The 21,945-nt window shown below is 50.5% G+C and overlaps 1 protein-coding gene across 9 annotated transcripts in view; it reads right to left on the bottom strand.

Moving 5' to 3' along the window:
- PPFIBP2 (PPFIA binding protein 2) overlaps nt 1-19,454 on the bottom strand; it is a 170,256-nt gene extending 150,802 nt beyond the window's left edge. For 4 of the 9 annotated variants that reach the window (XM_035704194.2, XM_025459347.3, XM_025459350.3 and 1 more), the window contains exon 1: nt 19,281-19,453. The gene's annotated coding sequence lies outside the window, so the exon portion shown is untranslated. Of the gene's footprint in view, nt 1-19,280 lie in introns of all 9 variants that reach the window. The other 5 variants (XM_049098775.1, XM_025459353.3, XM_025459352.3 and 2 more) reach the window with 3 other exon arrangements.
- Between the last annotated feature and the right edge of the window lie 2,491 nt (nt 19,455-21,945).

The raw sequence follows: 21,945 nt of genomic DNA, 5'->3' as shown, positions 1-21,945 counted from the left end.
GCTGCTGCCCCCCTGCCCCTAAGCTATGTCCATTCTTACCCCTGTGAGAGGCAGTGGAGGGTGGGTATAAAGTGCATGTGGAGCCGTAGAGCTGGACCGTGGGTCAGACCCTGTGTGGAATGGTCCTGGGCCAGGGGTCCCCTGGGCCTCTGCTTAACCCTCTGCCAGATGGGAGTAACTGAGGCCCCTGTCTCAGAGGTGGCTGTGAAGGTTCCATGCGTTCCTACGAGCACAGCATCTAGAGCAGCGAGTAGTCAGTGTCGGCTGGGATTGCCTTCCTTGGCATCTCCCCCACACCAAAACCCCTCCAATACGCACCTCCTGGGGCATTTGGGACACAGTGCTCTCTGGTTCTTCTGGATCTTCCTCCTTCGCTAAATGTCCTATGTCTCAGCTTCCACTCAGTGCCCCCAGCCCCTGCTCCAGGGCAGATTCTCTGCTCAGCTCTCTTCCTGTTCCTTTTGCAGTCTCTCTCCAGACAATCCATATTTCATCCCCATGCTCACCACTCGTAACACTAGGCTACTTCTGTAAGCTCCAGACCGAAGTATTTCCAAATGCTCATCGTGCAGCCCCCGAGAGTCAGCATGATCAGAAGCTCTCTCAGCAAGGTCCTGCTCTCTCTGGGCAGCAACTGGCCTGCTTGACCTGCACACCCTACCTTCTCCTGTGGCCCCCCTTGCCTTCCCACAGCAGAGAGGCGCCTGCAGATTGCTCCAGGCAGGGAGGTGCGTCCCCACCCGCCCCTCCCCGCAGCCACCCAGCCTGGGATTCAGGTATCAGAATCTTTGCCTTGGAGGGCCTCCTCTCACCATGCCTGGCCTCTCCCACAGCAATCCAGACTGATGCGGCTGGCATCTAAGGCATCTGTTGGCTGACCCCAAATCATCCTGGCCACATGATGGCAATAATAATGGCTTCCATTTTTAAAACACTTGTTCTGCACTGAGCTAAGCATTTACAGGTGTCTCATACCTCAGTATTCAGAACTGTGGTTATCCAACTGAAGCTTGCAGAGGTCAAATCACATGTCCTGGAAGCAGTGGAGATGGGGCTGAACCCAGGCAGTCTTCCAAGGTCATGTTCTTAACCCCACTCCACAGCCCTTCCTCACTGGGCCTGGCCACTTCCAAACCTCATTCTTCTTACTTCTTGGTACTCCAGCCATTAGAGAGCATTCTCATTTTGCTGTGCCTTTTTCAAGCTGTCCCTCAAGCTAAAGGTCCCTTCTCTCCAGTCTCTGTCCATCAAAATTAATTCTTCAAGGCGATTCTTCTCTCTCCAAGACAGCATCCCCACCCCTAACCGTCCAAGAGCATCGCTGCAGACATACAACCCATGCTTACACCCCCATTTGGGTTGTCTCATGTTGCCATTGGGACATCCAATAGGGGCTGACATTCTCCTTCTTAGCCTTCACCTCCTGGGGAGCAGCTGTATATCTGATGGAGGGAATGGGGGAAGGAAACTAGCACGTGTGGCTCAACCCCACTCTTCCCTTTTTTCCAGAGGCCTTGCCACAGGGGAGTGGCCTGTCCCCAGCAGGAGGTAGTCATCTAGGTCTCTGACCCAGGCAGATATGCTAATTGAGGAGAGGGCTGCCCTGGGAACCCTCCTGGCCACATCCTTATTAGCCCTAGAGGGGGGGGATCCTAGTCTCCAGCTGTCTGGCTCCTGGTCTTATTTTTCAATTAGTGCCAAATGCAGAGGGCATTTAAGTAGTGCCATCAATTAACAAATGTCCACTATGGTGAGGGTGAAGGGGTGAAGGGGTAGTGCCTGTAGAAGGACTGGTCAGCGTTGATCTGTACAGCACACTGGTGACCGGTACAGCATCTCTGGGGCTATGGGTACTCGTCACTAGCAAGGAGGCCCCATCAGCAGCTTGGGGACATCCCTACTATCCACCCAATGCCCTCTCTCCAGGAACCTGGCTGCCCAGCAACCTGCCGAGAGCCCTGTAATCCACCTTTGGGAAATGCCAGGAGAGCCATCTGGGAAGACAGGTTATTTGTGCTGTGGCCACCAACCATTGCTCACCGAAGTAAATTAGTCCACTGGCTTCTGGTTTATAGATTGGCCTTGTCAGTTTGGTCAGCACAAATCAGGCTCTCGGGCCACAGGAATCCTTCAGTGAGTGACTAACGAGGGTGTCCAACCCAGCAAACTGCCCTTCCAAGGCCGTCCATACCTCCGTTCTCTCCCATGTCCACATCTCACCTGCCCCCTGGCAGAGAGAGCCTTACCCACCGATAGGACCTGCTGGCAGTGTGCTGCTTCCTCAGCTCCAGAACACAAAGAAAGCTGCCCTCACTGCCCCTCTCACAGCAGAGAACACACACACATGGGCACACCATTATACACCCAAGGAGAAACAAATGGCCATCAAGTTATTTCAGTGCATCAACCTGATGATAGACTCAGAGAAGTGATTCCAATGTAGCCTCATCTCGAATACTTTCAAAAAGCCTCATTGCAAAAATTATCCCTTAGAGGGGCGTCTGGGTGGCGCAGATGGTTAAATGTCTGACCCTTGGTTTTGGCTCAGATGGTGATCTCAGGGGTGTGAGACTGAGCCCCATGTCAGGCTCCATACTCAGCACAGAGTCTGCGTGAGAGTCTTTCTCTCGGTCTCTCTCTCTTTCTCTCAAATGCATAAGTAAATCTTTTTAAAAAAATTATCCCCTAGAGATATAACCAGCAAGGGCTCATTGTTGAAGTTGGCTGATGAGTTGATTCATTACACGGTTCTTTCCATTTTTTGTGTATGTTTGAATTTTTTTTTTTTTTATAACAAAAAATTTTTTTTCTTTTTTTCATTGCTTGTTTTTTGAACCTAGCACTTGTGGCTCTGAGCTTTTCCAGAGAGGGGCATGGGATGTCACCTGACCTGGCTGGAGAACAGAACCAGAACTGAGGTTCGAACCTCAATTCTGATGGTACTCTTTCCACAGTGCTGTTCAGGCTCTCGGAAGGTCCTGACACCTGTCCTAACGCGCAGCCCACCCTCGTTCAGCTCCTCCCCATCTCTCCCTCCAGCTGCCAAGCTGCCTCCTCTAGTCTAGGCCTCCCACTTCTGGCTGACTCTTCTTCAGCCCATCTCTCCAAGAGTACGCAGGATATGTTTCATAAAGCCCATGGCATTACTCCTCTGCTCCCAAGCATTTGATGGCTCCCCACTGTTTCAGGAACAAAGCTGTATTCCATGGCTCCTCCGATAAGATTCACCTTCACAGCCACACTCCTCACCACACTCTCAGTTCAGCCTCCACTGAGCCACTTCCTACTCCCTACAAACAGCAGGATTTCCCTGTGTTCCGTCTCTCCTCTGTTTGGGATGCTTTTCTCCAGCTACATTTTCACATCCTGCATATTCTAAGACCTTCTCCCAATGCACCAGCCCAAGGAAGCCTTTCCTGACACCATTACCCACAGGACCTGAAGGTGCTGGGTGTGCCACCCTGCTTCTGGCATACTTGGGACTCACCTTTATCATCCCACTTACAGCGCCGGTTATAGGGTTCCTTGCTATGTCCGTCCCTCCTTCTAAATTAATATGCTTGAGAACAAGGAGCGTGTGCTATTTACCTTTTTAGTCCTCAGAACCCAGCAAGGAACCTGACATAGGTGGACTCTCAGTAAATGCTGGCTGACGCAAGATGTTCAGTGTGTGCACTGAGCGGAGAGCAGAGGGGAAAGAGCACATGACAGAAAGAGAGAAAGACCTTGGCCAACTTTCTGAATAAGGGTGGGGAGCTGTCCACGGCAGCCTCTCTCCTCTCACCCTCTTCGTACACGAGACCCCTGTCTTTGTGGCCTGATAATCAGAGGCGGAGGAGGACCGGCCATGGTTGGCCCTGGCAGGAGCAAGAGACAACAGATGAATGCAAGTATATTTCCTTAGGAACAACGAGAGAAGAGGGTGTAACTTCCCCTAACAGATTATAAAACCAGGCATTTCTCCTTATTCTATTATTTCAGAATGCTAAGCAACAAGAAAAAAACCCCACAACTGAATTGGCGAGTTTCCTCTATCATCTTGAATGTTCAGGGGCCTCCTACATAACTTGAGCCTGTAGCCAGCTACCTCCTGTGAGCCTCCCAAGTTGCCTGGGGAGGAACCCAGACCCCAGAATTTGGCAGTCTCTGGATAAATACTAATTGGATTAATCAAAACTTATTCTGTGTTTTGAGCCTTCATTTCAACACTTGTCAAACAGTTTAATTTCAAATCAGTGCAATAGCTTTCCTTTTGCGTTAAACAACAACAACAAAAGTTCAGGCCAGTAGGAGACCAAGGAATTTCCCTAAAGTCAGGCTCTGTGCACTGGCAACAAGAGCCTGGCTCCTGCTTCAGTCAGAGAAGAAGGGGGCTTCCTCGGCAGGCCTGGGCTGGAGGGTATTAGTAGGGTATTAGCAGCTCTGTCTTCACTGGAGGGCTGAGGCCATATGGAAGCCAGATGAAGACAGCACACAGAACTCACTGCTGCTAGAGAGCCCAGACGACATGGAAACTGTGTGGCCTGGACTTTTCGGGACTGAACCTCTGGATGAGGCTAGTCAAGCTTCCTCCACCATCTGGGGGGCATCTACCTTCTTCTGGTCTCTTGGCAGGACCAGCAACAAGTGCCTCTCTATCCTTCATCAGGACATGAAGGCTTGTTCACTGAGGATTTGGGAAATATCCTATTATAGGCCAAATTGTATCCCCCTCCCCAAATTCATATCTAACATCTAGTACCTTAGAACGTGACTGTGTTTAGAAGAAAGTTCTTTAAAGAAATAATGAAGTTAAAATGAAGTCACTAGAATGGGTCCTAATCAAATATGACTGGTATCCTTAGAAAGACACACATGGGTACAGAGACCATGTGAGGACACAGGGAAGTGACCATTTATAAGCCTCAGAAGAAACCAACCCTGCTGATACCTTGGTCTTAGACTTCGAGCCTCCAGAACTGTGAGAAAGTTCTTTTTTTTTTTTTTTTTTTTTTTTTTTTTTTTTTTTTTTTTTTTTTTTTTTTTTTCAATGGCAAGCTTTTATTTAAAAAATAGAAATCTACTGTTTCATTTGAATATTTCCAAAGAATCAAACTCATCCTGGGCAGACCACATGGTGGCTATCCAGAGCACTGAAAAGGGAGCCATTTGGTCACCATGATCCAGCAGTAAATTCTTCGAGCGGGGTTAGGTTGCTGTTGTTTCACCCAGCCAGCCTGTGGTGCCTAGTCGGGTAGGACATGCCCTAGTCTGATCCCAGATGCAATAATCTGCTGGAACAGGGCAGCCTCCTTTCCAGAGATGTGGGGCTCTGTTCCCATCCAGAGGTATCCCCCTTCCCTTTGTCTGAGGAACACTTTACCTTGCATCTTCAGACCTTAAGCAACATGGAGGTAAGGACAGTTCCTAATGGTCCTTTATTTATCTCTGTCAGTCAGCTCTGAGTCGGGTCATGCCCAGGGAGCAAGGCCATTTAGCTAGGCCAGACTGGTATGCTACAAGAAGGAAACCCCCCTTGACTCCACAGCCTGACCAGCTGTCAAGCTTCATTCAAGGAGCCAAGCACCCTGAGCCCAAACATCTTCTCTTCACCCCAATTCAACAACTCTAGTATGTGATGGGGGGGAAAGAGAGGCAGGCCCTGGCCCCTAATCTCAGCTCACCCATCCCAAGACACTTGCCACTAGGATTGCTTCTCTCTCCTGACAGCACTTAGGCCAGAATGATTCAGGGATTTCCCAAGAAAAGTACTCTAGGAATCCCCTGTTTGCACACATTTGCCTACAGACCAAAGACAAGCCAGCTAGAGAATTATATAGCAGTAGGTCTCCCCTCTCCGGGCGCCCAAGAGGTCTTGCTCCCAGAAGTCTGTCAGTTGGATCCCCGGGGAGTGGGGGCATCTACAGTAGCTCCTAGGGGCGCTTCTCTCTCTCTCTTTCTCTTGTCCTCAAAGTGGAGCTGGTTTCCCATGGGAGACACCCGAGCAATTCCTCAGACTCATAGTGAAAGGCATAGAAAGGGGCCGCTGCAGGGGAAGGCAGCCCCAATGGGAGGCCCCCCTCCATCCCAGCCCGTTCAAACCCTGAGCTCCGGCACCCCATTCCTTATCCCTGAAGGAGAGGAGCAGAGGCAGCAGAGTCCAAGCCTTGCAGTCAAACCCACTTGGGTTTAAATCCTGGCTCTGCTACTGGACAGCTGGGTTGGTTTTTGACCTGGGGTAACATATATTAACCTCTCGGGTTACTGTGTAACGAAGATAATAATGCCTGCCTCACACGGCAGGGCTGGCCAGAGGGTTAGGAGAGAGGACAGGGTAAACCAGCCGGCTCAGGGCCTGGCCCAGGAAATATCCAACACTCTGCCTCTCCCACCTCGGAGAACGCGTCCCTCACTGCACTATTCCAGAAGACAGATTCAGCCAAGACCCCTTACCAGGCTCCAACTGCTGGGGTTAGGGAGGAAAAAATATATATATATATATTTTTATTTTTATATATACTTTTATATATTTATATAAAAATATAAATTGTTTATATGTTATACATTATACAATTATATATTTTTATGATTTTATTTATATTTATATAAATATAAATATTTTATTATTTATTTTTATATATTTTATATATTTATTTATATTTTATATATTTATATTTTATTTATTTATCTATTTATTTATTTATATGATATTGACTCCTTTTGAGAAGTTCCCAAATCCCTCAGAACCAGCCCCCAAGGCAGCAGACCCTGGGGCCCACACACAGGGTACATGCTCAGAGCCTTCTGTGTTTCTGGAGCAGTAGCTGACAGGCCAGTCCAGGCCAGCAGGTCTTCCAGAGCACAAAGTGCCCTACTGATCTTGTGCTTATTCTTACAGCCCCATGGCACCTTCCTCGGCCATCCCGCCAGTGGCTCCCAGGCATGCCACTCAGGGCCTATGTTGTTTGTGGGCCACTTGGGCGCAGGCTCCTGGCAGAGAAGTCACAGATGGGAGACGAGTTTGGGAGATGCCAAACACGGAGGCTAAAGCTGAAGCTGGGCTCCAGGGCTTGGCAACAGGAAAGGCCAAGTCCTGACCATGCTTGTGGAGCAGGAAGTCCCTGGCCCTGGGCACCAGCAGTGGGAGAGCCCCTTTAACTCAGAGGTGACCCTGATAGAAGATGGTCAGTCGCGTTGGACTGGTGACCCAGAGAGGCTCTGCAGTTGCTCCCAGTGGACATGACACTCTTAGAGAATGCCTACAGCCAAGCAGGTGTCTGCTCCCCGAGTTACTTGGGAGAGGTTTCCATGTGCGATGTGTCACTGCAATGCAACAAGAAGTGTGTCTCGTGGAACCTGTAGAAGCGTTCTCATGACCACCATCCTTCATTCAACTGTCACTAGATTTATTGAAAATTCTCTTTCAAATACAAAAAATCATGACATTTGAGGACTGGATTTGTGACCGCGGAGCAGCCCCTTAACAGTTTTCAAAGCACTCCTGGTTAGTAGGCAGGACATGGAGACAGAGCTTTGTGCCAACCAACATCCCCTGTTAAAACGAGATCCCAAGTCACTGCAGCCCAGTTATAACCCTATCTGCACCCCTGCCTCCCTAAGGTGGTCTTCTCAGGTTTTGTCTCTGGGCTGAGGGGACGCATCCCACAGGGCGGCCGGGAGGAGCCCAGGTCTCCCCCGAGGAAGCAGGGAGCGACTGCCAGGGCCAGGTCTGGGTTCTGAGCTCTGGTGCAGCAGCCGAGCTGAACAGAGGGGATGGGGCCCTAAGCAGGCCTGATCAGCAATAAGGACTGGCTGGCTCTACAACATACTAGAGAAGAACCCCAACTTCAGCAGGCACCCCCCCTCCCACCAGCCTCCACCTGCTCAGAGCCTGAATATGCTGGTGGAAACAATGCTCTCCTTTCATCCAGGCTCCCAGCGCCCACTCCACACTCCTGCATGGCCAGGCTCCCAGCAGCCTTACTGAGCCGTACTGGCCCCTCCTTCCACCCCTACACCCTCACCTGGGTTACTGCGGAGGCTTTTCTGACTCTCATCCCTCACCCCACCCTTCCAACCCTCCGCAGAGCACCATCTCGCTTAATATCCCTTTATTGCTGACACTCTGGAGTACCCCCACGGATGAGGTGGGTTGTAAGCAGCTTGTTACTAATGACAAAGCAGCTAAAGCCAAGAAGCTTTCCGTATGAATTAGAGAAGATTCCAGGTTATCTGGCCCCCTTCTAATATACTTTATTGAAGTGGGTGGAATTCGGCCAAGAAATCAGCAATTGCTTATAGTGCTCAGGAAGTAAGTTTCTATGACACCGTGAACGACTCTGCAACTTCCTACTATTTTAGGGACTTACTTCCAAAGACGTCTCTCTGTGTGTATGTATATAGGTAGTGGGGCTGGCTGTATGTCCTTCACAATCTGGCCATGTCCACCCAGTGCTTCTCACAGGCTAACGTCATCTGACACGTGCAGCCTGACCATATTCCTGCCTCAGCGTGAAGACGACTTAATCTTCGTGGTCAGCTTAAGACTCTGAATAATCTGACCTTTCAACGTGGTGGCAAGATAGAAAGGAAAAAACATGGGCTTGAGCATCAGGTAAACTGGGCCTAAGTCTTATTTCAGCCTCTTGCCAGCTGGGGAACCTTGGAAAGTCACTTTTCCCGAGTCATTTTCCTTCTTGGTGGGGACTTAATAAATGATGATTTCCAATCCCCGGTTCCCATATAACCCCACTCCTCAGTTCTAGCCAAACCAAACCACTGGCTGTTGTCCACGTATGCCCTTTAATTTACCATCCCTATGCCTTTCTTTGTCCACTGCTGTTCCCTCTGCTAGAAATGCCCTGGATGCAGAGAAAAGGGGGTGTCTGGTCTCTGCGTTTCCTTCTAGACACGTTTCAAATGCCGTCTCCTCAGCAAGCCAGGTGCCTCAACCTCTTCTTTCTCTAAATGTTCGCTGTGTCCCCTCTGTGGTTATTATCACCTATTTTGAGGAAGGGGTACACTCCTTAAGTTTGATCCAAGCAGGGGATGTGTCTTACTCATCTCATGTCCCCACCATCACTGTCCTCAGCATAAAGGATAGTCAGAAAGCATTCAATGACTGAAATAATAAATGAGGTCACACGTCTATTGGCTCCAGAGTGCTTATAATTATGATCTACCTCGGTTCCTAACAGGGGGAGTTGCCCTAGATCCAGTGGGCCCGTTCTGACTTTAGGGCTTCCGTAGCCTCCCTCCCTGCCACTCTGGCCAGGATAGCGTGCCCCTCAGACATCCAACGCTGCTTAACCACAGCACTCTCCATCCTCCACCCACACACCCCACCCAAAACCTCAGCCGACTTGAATAAGGCCCCCACTGCCCACAACCCTTCCCTGGCTCCTCTTGGGGCTAGAAGCTTGCTCTGTGGCCCAGGCTACAGAGTCAGACATCCCAGTGTTGTACCCAACACCTTCCCAGATGGCTCTGTCCTATATCTGCCATCTCCTCTTAGACGCTGTGATCCCAGCACCTCAGACCACGTGGCCCTGGTTCTTCAGATACCAGTATATGCTGTGTTCTGGAAATCTTCAAGGGGTGGCCATGGGTCTATAAGAGCCTTCAAGCACCAGTTAGGTGGCTGAGCCAAGGTAGGCATCAGCTGAGAATATCACTTCTTGAGGATCATAGGCCTCAGCGTTTCAGGCCACAAAGTCATTTCCTCAGAGCCTTTCCTCTCTCCCTACCCCTGTGACTGAGCAGGACCTGAGCTTGTGACTTGGGACACAGAAGCTCCTGCACAGCTTTGCGACCACTCTTCCCTGGCCTCCCACCTTCATTCCATCCTATGTTTGCCACAAGTCATCTCTGCTCAGAAGCCAACTGTCCCCACGATCCTGCCTTACTTTAAGTCAGATCTCTCAGCAAATCCTGCCTCCCCTACAATTTCTCAAATTTCTCCCTGTCAATAGTGCTTGGACAACACCCTCTTCAGGTAGACTGTAACACATGCTCTAACGCTGCTGCCTCGCCCCCGAGGTAAGCTTGAATTATGCAGAATTTCTTACATCACAGAATTTCATATGTCCAACTGAAATCTGCCTCCTCTTTAATTCCCTCTCCGGTCACCACCAAGGATCCCCAGCTCTGCCCTCCAAGCAGCACAGAGCAAGATGGCTCCCTCTCTGACCTGAAAAATCACAATCAACAGCCCCAAGTGTCTTCCTGTCAGTCATTAGGTCCTTTCAAAAGACCTAATGTGCTTGCCAGGGACAGACTCCAGCTTTGCAGCATCAAGAATCCCTCCTCCACCTACTCCCAGAGTGCGGTGTGCCTAACCTTGGCCAGTGCAGAAAGAAGTGGGATGATCTTCTAGCAAGGTCTAAAGCCAGGACTTCTACTAATGGAACCAGGCTAAGGCAGCTTATATGGGTTTTTCCACATGGTCAGGTGGGAAACTCACACCATGGATTTTTGGAGCCTACGGGACAAGGACTTTGCACTTCCCCTGCCACATCTCATCAAGCTGGTTTGTGTTCCCAAATCTCTCTGCTGCCTTTGTCCTGTATGTTGGTGACCAGTTGTCTGAAACCAGGCTGTATCCCACCTGCCATGCACTTCTGCCTCTTGGACTTCCTGCTCACCTTCACCATGATGTCCTTTCGTGTCACACTCAGAGGCCCAGAGAATTCTACTTCTCCCTGAAATTTCAGACTAAGCCCTCTAAATGATATAAATACTCATCTTAATGAAATATCTCTTTTTCCAGGCTTCCTGAAAAGAGGATGAAATGATAACAATCCCCTTTGTTGATTACTTAGGATGTGCCAAGTACCGTAATCAACACCTTATGTCAATCATCTCACTGAATCTTTACAGGAACCAAATGAAATAGGCTTATTATTGTTCCCATTGGTCAGATGAGGAGCTTAAGGCTCAGAGAAGCAACAGCAAATCCATGTAGAGTGGGCTTTAAAAGGAGGCCATCTGGTTCAAAGTCCATACGCTAGAGCAAGCAGGGTCCTCAGCGATCAGGGAGGCAAAGTCCTCCCAGTGGAGGAAAGCTGCTGCCTGCCATGCTGGGGGTGGGCAGGGGGCAGGACTCCAGTTTCCTCATCCTCAGAAGCAGGACAATAATCCCTGCCTGAGGCATTGTGCAGCTCCAGTGAGCTGGCACAGCGAAAACCTAGCCGGACACACACGGTGCTGGTTGTTGTTACCGGGTGAGCACATTGCATCGAAGAACCAGATGTCTTGGCTGGTCACAGGAAGAGCTTATGTAATAAAACTTTTTCAGGACATCCCACCAAGGTCAGGTGTCAAGAGCCAAGAACTATTCCTTTGCTTTGGTAAAGGGCTGAATTAGAAGAATCTGCCTTTCCTGCCAAAATGCAAATTCTAACTTCTCCCCTCCCCCTACTGAAACCCTCTCTCCTGGATTCCCAACCCCCGACCCCCTACCCCCTCTCCCCAGGCCACTGCTCACCTGCCCGGGTTGCTTACTGAACCTCGATTTCCATACCACATACCTGGTCTGCCGAGACAGCCCCTGTCACCCCAGGATTCCACCCAGCTCAGCATTTGTCTGCTTCCTTTTCACTCTCAAAAGTATCCCAATTTGGACAATAAATTAAATTGAATACTTGGAGTCTTTTTTAAAAATCACTTTAGAAAAAAATTAATTAATTTAAAAATAAATAAATAAATAAATAATCACTTTAGTTCTCTGGCACCTATTTCCCTCCCATTAAATGGGAATAATATGACCCACCTGATGAGACAAGCCCGCTGTAAAACTCACCAAGCTGGAAGCTCCCCCCATCCTTCCTCTCGAAGCAGTTTCTGGGGGGGCCAGTCTATCCACACCTTTGTTGCCTTCATGAAGCAGTGCAATGTCCAGCTAGCTAGCAATGCATGCAGAAACCTCTTTGACTCAAGGCCTTGTGTTGGGGGAAGGAAACTGCTGCCCCTGAAGACAGAGGACTTGCCACCTATGTGTATGAGAATGAACGGTAACTCATTTTTGTTGTTCTAGCCTGAGCTGTGGCTCTGCCCTTCTCTTCTCCCTAATTCCTACAACAGGCCTCCGGGTTCCTCCACAACTCTTTTTTCCTTCCTCCCTCCCTGTCTCTTACACACACACACACACATACACACACACGCATGGACACACATACACTGTTTGTCAACCTCAGGAGTTGCTTTTGGTAAGGCCTTCTGGGCTTTTCTGCCAGAAGCAGGTTGGAGAAGTTTGTTAAGACCTCTTGGGATACCAGTGCAGTCACAGGAGTGGCCCTCCCAGTCAGAGTGGTCGCTGCCCAGCTGAGAGGCCCAGCTACATGTGACTGGTACATTCCAATCACACACACAACTCACTGCGGATTCATGTGTTCACCCGAGAGTCAGGGCAGGAGTTCTGGCTCTGCCCACTGAGCACATTCCCAGCAACCAGCAAGCACTGGTTATCCCTAAGCAGGCAGAGTAACCCTGGGATTTGCATCAATCCTTCCCCGTGCCTGTCCTCATCACCAGGAAGAAACAGATGTACCCAGAGCAGAGCCACCCAGGACCGGCTCAGCAGCTACAGGCCTAGGGAGAGGTTGGGCTACAATGGATTCCCCATAGCCTCACCTAAGTTAACAGTCTGTTCCTGGAGATTTGTCAGAAGGCCCTCCACCCACTCACCTCTGCAGAAGTCATTCTGAGACATGGACAACCCAAATCTCAAGTCTGCGACCTATAGCCGTCCTTGATTCTTCACCATGGATGAGAAGGCTCTGCACACGTTTTGGTATCAGCAAAAATATATAAGTAAAGAACCATGAAAACAAAAACTCAAAAGAAGGCAGAAACTTCCCAGATCCAGCTGCATAATTCAAAAGAGCCACGAGGCTCGACAAGTTTCCCTCAAAGCTGAATCCCAGCATTCCTTGTCTTTGTTTTCATTTGGCAATTACCACATGCCAGCCAATCACCTAAATGTTTCACATGCATTAACCCAGCTCTGCCCTAGCAAACTAAGGTGACCACTGTACCACGCCAAAGGCTGGACCTGTCCCGGGAGGCTGGAGGCTGAAGAGCCTGGCCAGGCAGAAAGATGTGGAAGGGAGAGGTGGGGAGAAGAAACCCAGCCTCAGGGTTACTGAATCTCCAGGCAGCAGTGCAGATTCTAGATAAAGTCTTCTCTCCTCACCTGATAGCTATGGCCCTCCCCCAACCATCTGGATCCCTGACACTGGCCCTATACACACATAGGCCTCTGCTTGGAGCCACCCACCACCCCAGCTCCAACACTACACAGGCAACTTCTTCTGACTAATTGGATGTGTCCCTAAACTTTGCCAGGGGGGGAAACTGGGTCTTAGAATACAACTTTCTGGAGATTTGATAGACTGGTGCTTGTATTCCCAGAAAAACTATTTAATACACATGTACCCATGCTGAGCACTAACAGGTATGAGTGTCCACACCAAAAAGCACTTCTTGCTTCCTATCAGCCCATATATATCTAGGCCGCAGGACAGAAAGGAGGACTCATGAGCCTCCACAGCCACATTGGCACTGGTTACTAGCTGACACTTCCCTTCTGAGTCCTTGACCTATAAGATTCCAGCCTTAGCTGTTCTGTAGACAGAATTCACTCCAAACCTGGGCTCTTTCCCATTTGTCATTGCCTAATGGAATCTCCGTCTGGACCTTCTGGCAACTCTTCTCTGGCCAGCTCACAGTGTTCCAAAGGATAGAGCCCCAGGCCAGAGGGCCAGGCCAGGAGGTCTGGGTTCTGCCACCAACAGCAGGTGACCCTTGATGGGTTCCTTTGGATAGGCTCACCACCCTTGTGTGCATGTGTGTGCATGTATGTTGTGTGTCTTTATATATATATATATATATATATGATGTAAGGAAGTACCCAAGGCTCTCTTCTGATTCCAAATTAAACCAACCATTCTCACTTCCCTTCCCCCTTCCAAGAATCGCCTCCATGCTCTCATGGTACCAACAATGCCTCATTCTTCTTCCAGCACACTAGTACAAAGTGTCAGTGTCCCATTTGTTGCCTTTCTCTCCCTCAAATCCAGTCAGTCACCCAATCCCGCAGGATTTCTTGACAAGATCACTCCCTCTTCATCTCCACTGCCCCTGCCTTGACTTCTATCCTAAGCTACCTCAATGGGTTATTCCAACATCATATTCTCACAGGAAGTTGCTCCCTGTCCCTCCAACCTGCCCTAGGTCATCCTGGAAGCAGAGATTTCACTATGCCTTTTCCACACTGAAAGACCTTCAATGCCATGGGAATAAAATTTCAATTCTTTAGCTTCAGTGTTCAAGGCCTCCCATGACCTCTCCCCAGACTAAGACTCCAGTCTCACCTCTCCCAGTGTCCCCTCCCACCCCACCCTCTGACTCTAGCCATGTGGGCCACTCCTCATTGGGCTTGTCCTAGTCTTTCAGGTTCTGTTCTCGTTTCTTCCCTCATCTCTGGTGCAAAATAACCTACCCCTTCCCCCCTTTTACTGAGGCACACATTGCAAAACCAGCTAGCTCAGAACCCAGATTTGCCACAAACTCTTCCTGGACATCTGCTAAGTGTAGGGCTGCATGCAAGGGCTGATGCAGGCAGCCCTAGAGCAGCTCAGGAGCTGGAGCCGGTGTGGACAGACCTGCAAATAGAGTGCCTAAGTACCAGAGCGGGGTTCTCTAATTGAGGCTCTATGTATACACCAGAGAGAAGAGTCCAAGTAACTTGGAGGTGAAGGGCAGAGAGGGATTTCAAGAGTTTGATCTGCACCCTGAAGTTTCAATAAGAGTTCATTCATCTTGCAGAGCCAAGGAAAGAGCTTTCCAGGAAGAGCAAACAATGCATGTAAAGATAGAGAGGCACCTAGGATAGAAACTGGTGAGCTACTCAGTTTGGGGAACAGTGGAGATGCTGTGAGCTACAGTACAGCCAGCCTTTGCAGGGCCTCGAGTGCCAAGCAAGGATGCTACACTTTATCCTACCAAGGAAGCAATCCTATCCCATCTCGTGTAGATCTTCCATCTACAGATATATTACAGAGCCAAGATACCTGCCTACATGGCATGGAACATGGTGATTAAGAGCATGGTGCTTCTGGGACGCCTGGGGGGCTCAGCAGTTGAGCGGCTGCCTTTAGCTCAGGGTGTGGTCCTGGAGTCTGGGTCCCGCATCGGGCTCCCTGCAAGGAGCCTGCTTCTCCCTCTGCCTATGTCTCAGCCTCTCTCTGTGTCTCTCATGAATACATAAATAAAGTCTTTAAAAAAAAAAAAAAAGAGCAATGGTGCTTTTGTTTTGTTTTGGTCAAACTTTTTATTTAGTATTCTATAGTTGCTTAGCACACACTTAAATGGTCTTATTGGGGTAAGGGAAAGGAGAGGTTCTTGTAGATTCCCAAGGAAATGTCAGAAAGGCAAAATAGGGACAGAATTATCCATTTGCTTTTTTGGATTTACTGGGTGAATAGCACTTTCCTTACACAAGCATGTGATCTCAGGTTTTTCATTACTGAGAACACTGAGATTTCTATTTGAAGACACCCTAAAATCCTAAGAGTAGCACACCCTGATCACCCTCTAATAGCTAACTTGTTTGTATAGGCAGAAGGAGTCACCTCTCCATTTTAGATGGCTAGATGTATGTGGAAGGTCTTAGAATTGCTTTGCCTCATTTACCTGGGAAAAATAAGACACAGGAAGTGGCCTTTAGGAACACTTTTAACTTGAAAAATTACAACACTAGTACACAAGTCAAGTCTTAACACATTTAACATTTGCTTATTTAAAGCAATGTCATAAAGTCAAATAAGATTAAATAGGTTTTACTTTTTTTTTCCCTTCACAAGAACATAAAAACTATGGACGGGCAACCTAAAGGGAAGGATCAGGAAGGGCCAGTTCTGTGTGTGTATAAATGTGCAGGTGACAGAGGAAATGAAAGCAAGAATTATAGAGGCCCACCAAAGTAAGAATTATCTAGAAGCACTAAGTAGAAGTCATCCATTTCCTGAAGACAAAGCGGAGAGTCAGCGGCCCCCCTGGAAAATCGCAAGGCCACAAGGAGATCTGCGTCTGAAGCTAAGCAGACTGCTCCAGGACAGCATCTCTTAGATTATTTACTCAGAGTGTCAGAGATAAGAATGGAGGTCGCGAAGATTTCCCAAGGGTGAACAAGGCCTGGCTTTCACAGTCCAGAAGGGATACAGCCCACCCTTGTGAGACCACCTGGGGATTCTGGAACACTGAGACACAGAGGTGCCATCAAGTGCTGAAACCTAAGAATGATGCCAGAAAACAAAGTGGAACTGCTGTAAGGAGGAAGCAGGAAAAACAGTGACTCAGGACAACACAAAGCTGCCAAAAGTTTGTCTCGTTGTGCCCACTCCGAGTGGTGACACTGTTACATCTTTTCTCCCCCACTCTCCCTCAGGGTCACTTCTTGAATGGGGGTGCACAATCTGGGAATTTAGTACAGGTTTAGATGCCTCATTAGATGCATTCATATTAGCTGCTCCTCATATTTTGCGAGAGGGGATCTGCTGGAGGATTTGAAGTAGGGAAGTATCATGAACAGATTTGCATTTCAATAAAAAAATTTTTTTTGATGGCCACGTTAAAATCAACTTCCAAATTTTACATCAAATGTTATAGCATAATTGAACTCCAATAAAAAAAATCTTTTTAATTAAAAAGAAACAAAAAGTTATAGCATGAAAGGCATGCCATTCTTCCCCAAAGCTGAATTCTCTCGGAATAGTTTCCCCCTCCTCACTTCTGGAATGTGTCCAGTCAGTCTAAAAGACAGAACCAGGGGCAGCCTGGGTGGCTCAGCGGTTTAGGGCTGCCTTCAGCCCAGGGCGTGATCCTGGAGACCCGGGATTGAGTCCCATGTCGGGCTCCCTGCATGGACCCTGCTTCTCCCTCTGCCTGTGTCTCTGCCTCTCTTCTGTGTCTCTCATGAATAAATAAATAAAATATTAAAAGAAAAAAAAAAAAGAACCTGAGCCTCTGGCCCATGAGTCTACCTCTCTAGAGTCTCTCCTACCCGTCCCACTCTTTCAGGCCCAATATAGGGCCTGACCTTCAGTGTCCTAACTGGCCCCTCGGCCCCAGTGTCTGTCCCCTCTGCTCACTCCTTTCCAGGCTCTGCCGCAGTAGGCTTGAGCAGGCCACCTTAGCTTTCATGAGAATCACGTGGGGGAACCTAGGAACACCATCCCAGACCCATTTCATTCCAAATACTTTTTAAAAAAATTTTTTATTGGAGTTCAATTTGCCAACATACAGTATAACACCCAGTGCTCATCCCACCAAGTGCCCCCCTTCAGTGCCCATCACCCAGTCACCCCAACCCCCCGCCCACCTCCCTTTCCACTACCCCTTGTTCATTTCCCAGAGTTAGGTGTCTCTCATGTTTTGTCATCCTCACTGATATTTTCATTCATTTTCTTTAAAAGCTCCCTAGTTTACAAGTCAGGTCCCACCCCTGACATAGGAATCAGAATCTGCATTTGAACAAGACCCTCCTGGTGATTCTTAAGCTCTTTATAGGTTGAAAAGCTCAGCTCTAAGGTGTTGCCTGACCATTCATTCCACAAATATTTACTGGATTTTCTCCACTGCAGGCTAGGGGTTGGGACGGTCAAGGGCCAAGGTCCCGGACTTTGAGAAGCTCATCGAAACTTCAGTCAATCCCTTGCTTAAAACCTGCCATTCGCTCCCACGCTTTCCAATTCCAGACTTCTGCCCCTGACCTTCATGGCCCACTGGGGCCATGCTTTATCCTTGTCACCAGCTCTACCGTCTAGCACTCACCCTGAGAACCTAGTTGGACCACTTGCCACTTCTCACAGCTAGCTGGTGCTTGTCAGCTCTCAGCCCAGGCCGTGCTCTACCCGCCTCTGCCTGGAGACACCCAGGAGAAATCCATCACACAAGTCACCTGCTTCTTGAAATTTTCCCAGACCTTCTTTGCTCAGATGAAAGGCAGGAATTCCCAAAACTCCTTGCTCTTCTTCCCCCCTCCGTGGTACTCGCATTCTGCTGAGTTTTAAAGCCAGCACACCTGCTGGAGCTACCCCAGGAGAGACCAGGATTCTGTTTGTCTCCTCAGTAGCAATAAGCTAATAACTGGCACATCATCAAATCTCCAAGTAAGAAGAAGAATACATGCATTACAAAATCATGGATGACTGCAGTAAGTGAGCCATTCACTAATCTCTCTCATTTCCCACTTCAAAGTCGTTTGAATATAAATTTAAGAAGAATAGTAATGGGCTGCCTTGCCAGCCCAAAAGAGAAATAATCTCTAAATAATTTTTTTTGTTTTCCATACTCAAGTAATAATCAAAGACCGAACATACTGAAGATGAATTCTGTGCACGGCCAATTACCTCTCTGTAGTTGGACATTTAAACTCACAAAACGCAACATGAAATTTGGAAACACTTCAGATTTGTATTAGAATCAATTAAGGCACTGGGAAAGAGACAGATGAAGAAAAGGATTTGAAGCAGACCGAAATATGGAAAGAGGGACCGACCTGACGACCTACCCAGCTGCTCTAAAAGTAAAACTACAATACTCTGGGTTTGTTTTTTAAGAGGATTAAGGATTTGGTTTGCTAGAATGCCTGTTTCAATCCTCTGCAAACTTCGGAAATGCTAGCTTTTAAATCTATAATCTTATTTTCATTCGAAGAAAAACTGCAGGTCTGGAATTGGGACGTCATGAGGGAGAGGCGGAGCCCACTTTCCAGCAAAACCTTCCCCATCTGGCTGTCTGCTGGGACGCGGCGGCTTGCGATTTGGATGGGCAGGCTGCATTTTCGCAATTAGAGTATAGAGCGGGCCTCAGCCAAGGCGCTGCATCCGCACACACCCGGACGGCTGGGCCTGGGCACGCAGACCCTAAGCCGCCCGGCCGCCGTGGGCTCTCGAGGTTTCGCCGGTGCTTCAGCGACGTGCGGCTCTGACCCTCCTGCGCATCTCCAGGGCCACGCTGGCACCTGCAGGGGCGCGGATCGTCCGTAGGTCCCGGGCTGGGTGGAAACTCGGAGCAAATCCACGGGAGGTTTACCCTCCTCTCAGTTTTCTGGCCGGAGAAGAGCGAGAGGGTCCCTGTCCTCGCGCCTGGGACACGCTCGGGGGCCCTTCCTGGCGCTGCCTCCCACCCCTCGGGTGGTTCTTGAACCTGGGGGCTCTCGGCTCCCCAGGCAATGCGCCCGCGGGGGCTCCGGGTCCGGAACGCGCGAGGGACCTGGGGCGTGGGGAGAGCCCACTGACCTGGGTGCGGGGCTCCTCTCCGGGCGGCTCAGGTGTGCGGGCCGCTCCCGTGTCCCTCCCACCTCCGAACATGAGAGCCGCGAGCCGAGCTGCAGGCCACTGACCCACCGACCGACTGACCGACCAACCAGCCGACCGAGCGGCGGCGGCCGGGTCTGGAGCCCACGTGACGGGGCGGGACCCACGGGAGGCTCGTCCCGGAGTCCCCGCTTTCTCCCGCCCTCCTCCCCCGGGACCGCCCCCCAACTCCCCTCCCCTCTCCGGCTGCGCGGCTGCCCGCAGGGACCCGTCCGCCACCGGTTCCCTTCCCTCGGGGACCTGCCTCGTCAACCCCGCCCCTTCGAACCTGCCTGCGCCGCGTCCGCCCAGCCGCGGCCCCGCCCCCCCGCCCCCCGGCCGCGCTCGGAGCCCGCAGGCCCCGCCCCCCGGGCCGCGCTCGGAGCCCGCCCCCCCGCCCCCCGGGCCGCGCTCGGAGTCCGCAGGCCCGCCCCCGGGCCGCGCTCGGAGCCCGCCCCCCCCGCCCCCCGGGCCGCGCTCGGAGCCCGCAGGCCCCGCCCCCCGGGCCGCGCTCGGAGCCCGCCCCCCCGCCCCCCGGGCCGCGCTCGGAGTCCGCAGGCCCCGCCCCCCGGGCCGCGCTCGGAGCCTGCAGCCCCCGCCCCCCGGGCCGCGCTCGGAGCCCGCCCCCCGCCCCCGGGCCGCGCTCGGAGCCCGCCCCCCCGCCCCCCGGGCCGCGCTCGGAGCCTGCAGACCCCCGCCCCCCGGGCCGCGCTCGGAGCCCGCAGGCCCCGCCCCCACTAGGCCCCGCCTCCCACGGAGCCCCGCCCCCTCCTGTCACCTCCCCCTCCAGCACCCTTACGACCGCGGGGAGACCGACTGGCGGTTCCCGGCACTAGTGCTGCCAGTCCCCCCGGGCTTCTCCAGCCCTGCGGCACCATTCCCGGCCGGCCGCAGGAAATGCAAACAAGGAAGCAGAAAAGCAATTTGTATCGAGAATTGCAAAGAGAAGCCACAGAAAAAAAACAGAGGCGCGCTCAGCGCAGCAGCCCTTTGGCTGTTCGGACGGCCCGGACCCGTGCGATGCAGTCCAAATCGAGGTTGTCCCGAGGGCAGCTTCATTCCCGGTATCTGAACAACAAACGCGGAGTTTGGAAGGCTCTGAGTCACCCTAGAGTCTGGCTGCGCTTGAACCCCGCGACCTGGGGTGGAGATCCCCCTAGTGGTCAAGCCCCAACCAAAGACACTTGCGCCGGGTCTGTGAACAAGAAGCACTTCCCTCTGCTCAGCACCTAGACGGGGTTCCACAGACGGGGAAAAAGCTTTGGCACCTGTGACCACAAGAATGGGTCCTGGAGACTCAGTCCAACACCTTCCCCCAGCGTATGGCCTGAATCCCCTCTAGTTGTACTGCTAGATTGCTGCCTTGCCCAGGCCTCCCGGGCTGGTTGCTCAATTCAGCTGATTTAAAATCCCTGTGGGCCGTGGATGGTATCCGCACCACAGACTCTGGCATAGTCCCCAGCTCTGGCAGGAGTCACTACAGCCCTGACCTCAGTTTTAATCTACATTTCTACAGGCTGGACAAATTCCACAAGGCACATCTTTTTTCAGATGACCTGGTGGTCTGAAATTACCAGTATGCCCAGAAGACTTTTACATGTGAACAGAACTTAAGCCACCTCAGCAAATATGAGCCTCTGGTCACTGCAGGAACCTGGCCAGAAGCAGACCAAAGGCAAAGCCAGCAGAGGAAGGCTGAGGCCCACAAGAGTTGTGTTACAGCAGGACACCCTTCGGTTCTCTTTCACTTCCTTAAAATAGCAGCAGAGGCTTTTGTAGACCTAGGGCTACAGTTCACATGAGTTCATGGGCGTTTCCAAATCCCACATGTTATTGCCCCAATGGACACGCTGCCCTAACCTCAGCCCCTAGAAAATGTTAATCTGTCTTAGAACTATACAACTGCTTTTTAAAAATTACCTTAAAAAATGGAGCAAGTCCCTGGCTCTCAAGCATCTTACACCTTGGAACCATTTTGAGGGGAGGAGGCTTAAAAAATAACTGTTGTCTGGGTCCTACCTCCAGAGGTCTGGGAGTAAGCCTAGTATTAGGATTTTTCAGAGCTCCTCAGGTGATTCTCATGTGCAGTCAAGTTTAAGAACTGCTGCTACAGGACTTAGAGACTTTCATTCTGACCAATACCCAATAAGAGACCCCAGAACTCAACAGTTTACATGAAAGAAGCCCAAAAGCGTGTTCGTGGCCCTGCATGCTGTCCTACCCTGGCTCCCAGGAGACAAAGTGCCACATTAACAGGGAAACAATGTCTTGACCTAAAAGAATAATTCTAGATGCAGGAATTTAAAGCACCTGGTGGGTTATTAGTAGCAGGTGCACCCTTCAGAATTGTCACATCAAAGTCTATCATGGATGAAAGGCAACTCTCCTCTGGGCCGCTAAAGGCCATGTGTGTAGGACTCATACATAATTCCACTCACTGATAATCCCACTCCAACCTCCTCTTGAGGCATCCCACATTCCTTATTCCTGCAAAATAGGTAATGTTATTGTACCCACAGGGCAGATAATGTCTGTAAACCCACGGAGTGGGTAACATCGCCACGTTTATATATTCATACCTGCCTCATTCCGCAACAGATTGGGGCTC

This window comes from Canis lupus, chromosome 21 (genome assembly GCF_003254725.2).
Source record: "Canis lupus dingo isolate Sandy chromosome 21, ASM325472v2, whole genome shotgun sequence".
Lineage (NCBI taxonomy): Eukaryota > Metazoa > Chordata > Mammalia > Carnivora > Canidae > Canis > Canis lupus.
Note: the sequence above shows the minus strand (reverse complement) of the source record. Positions and strands in the feature narration are given on the sequence as shown.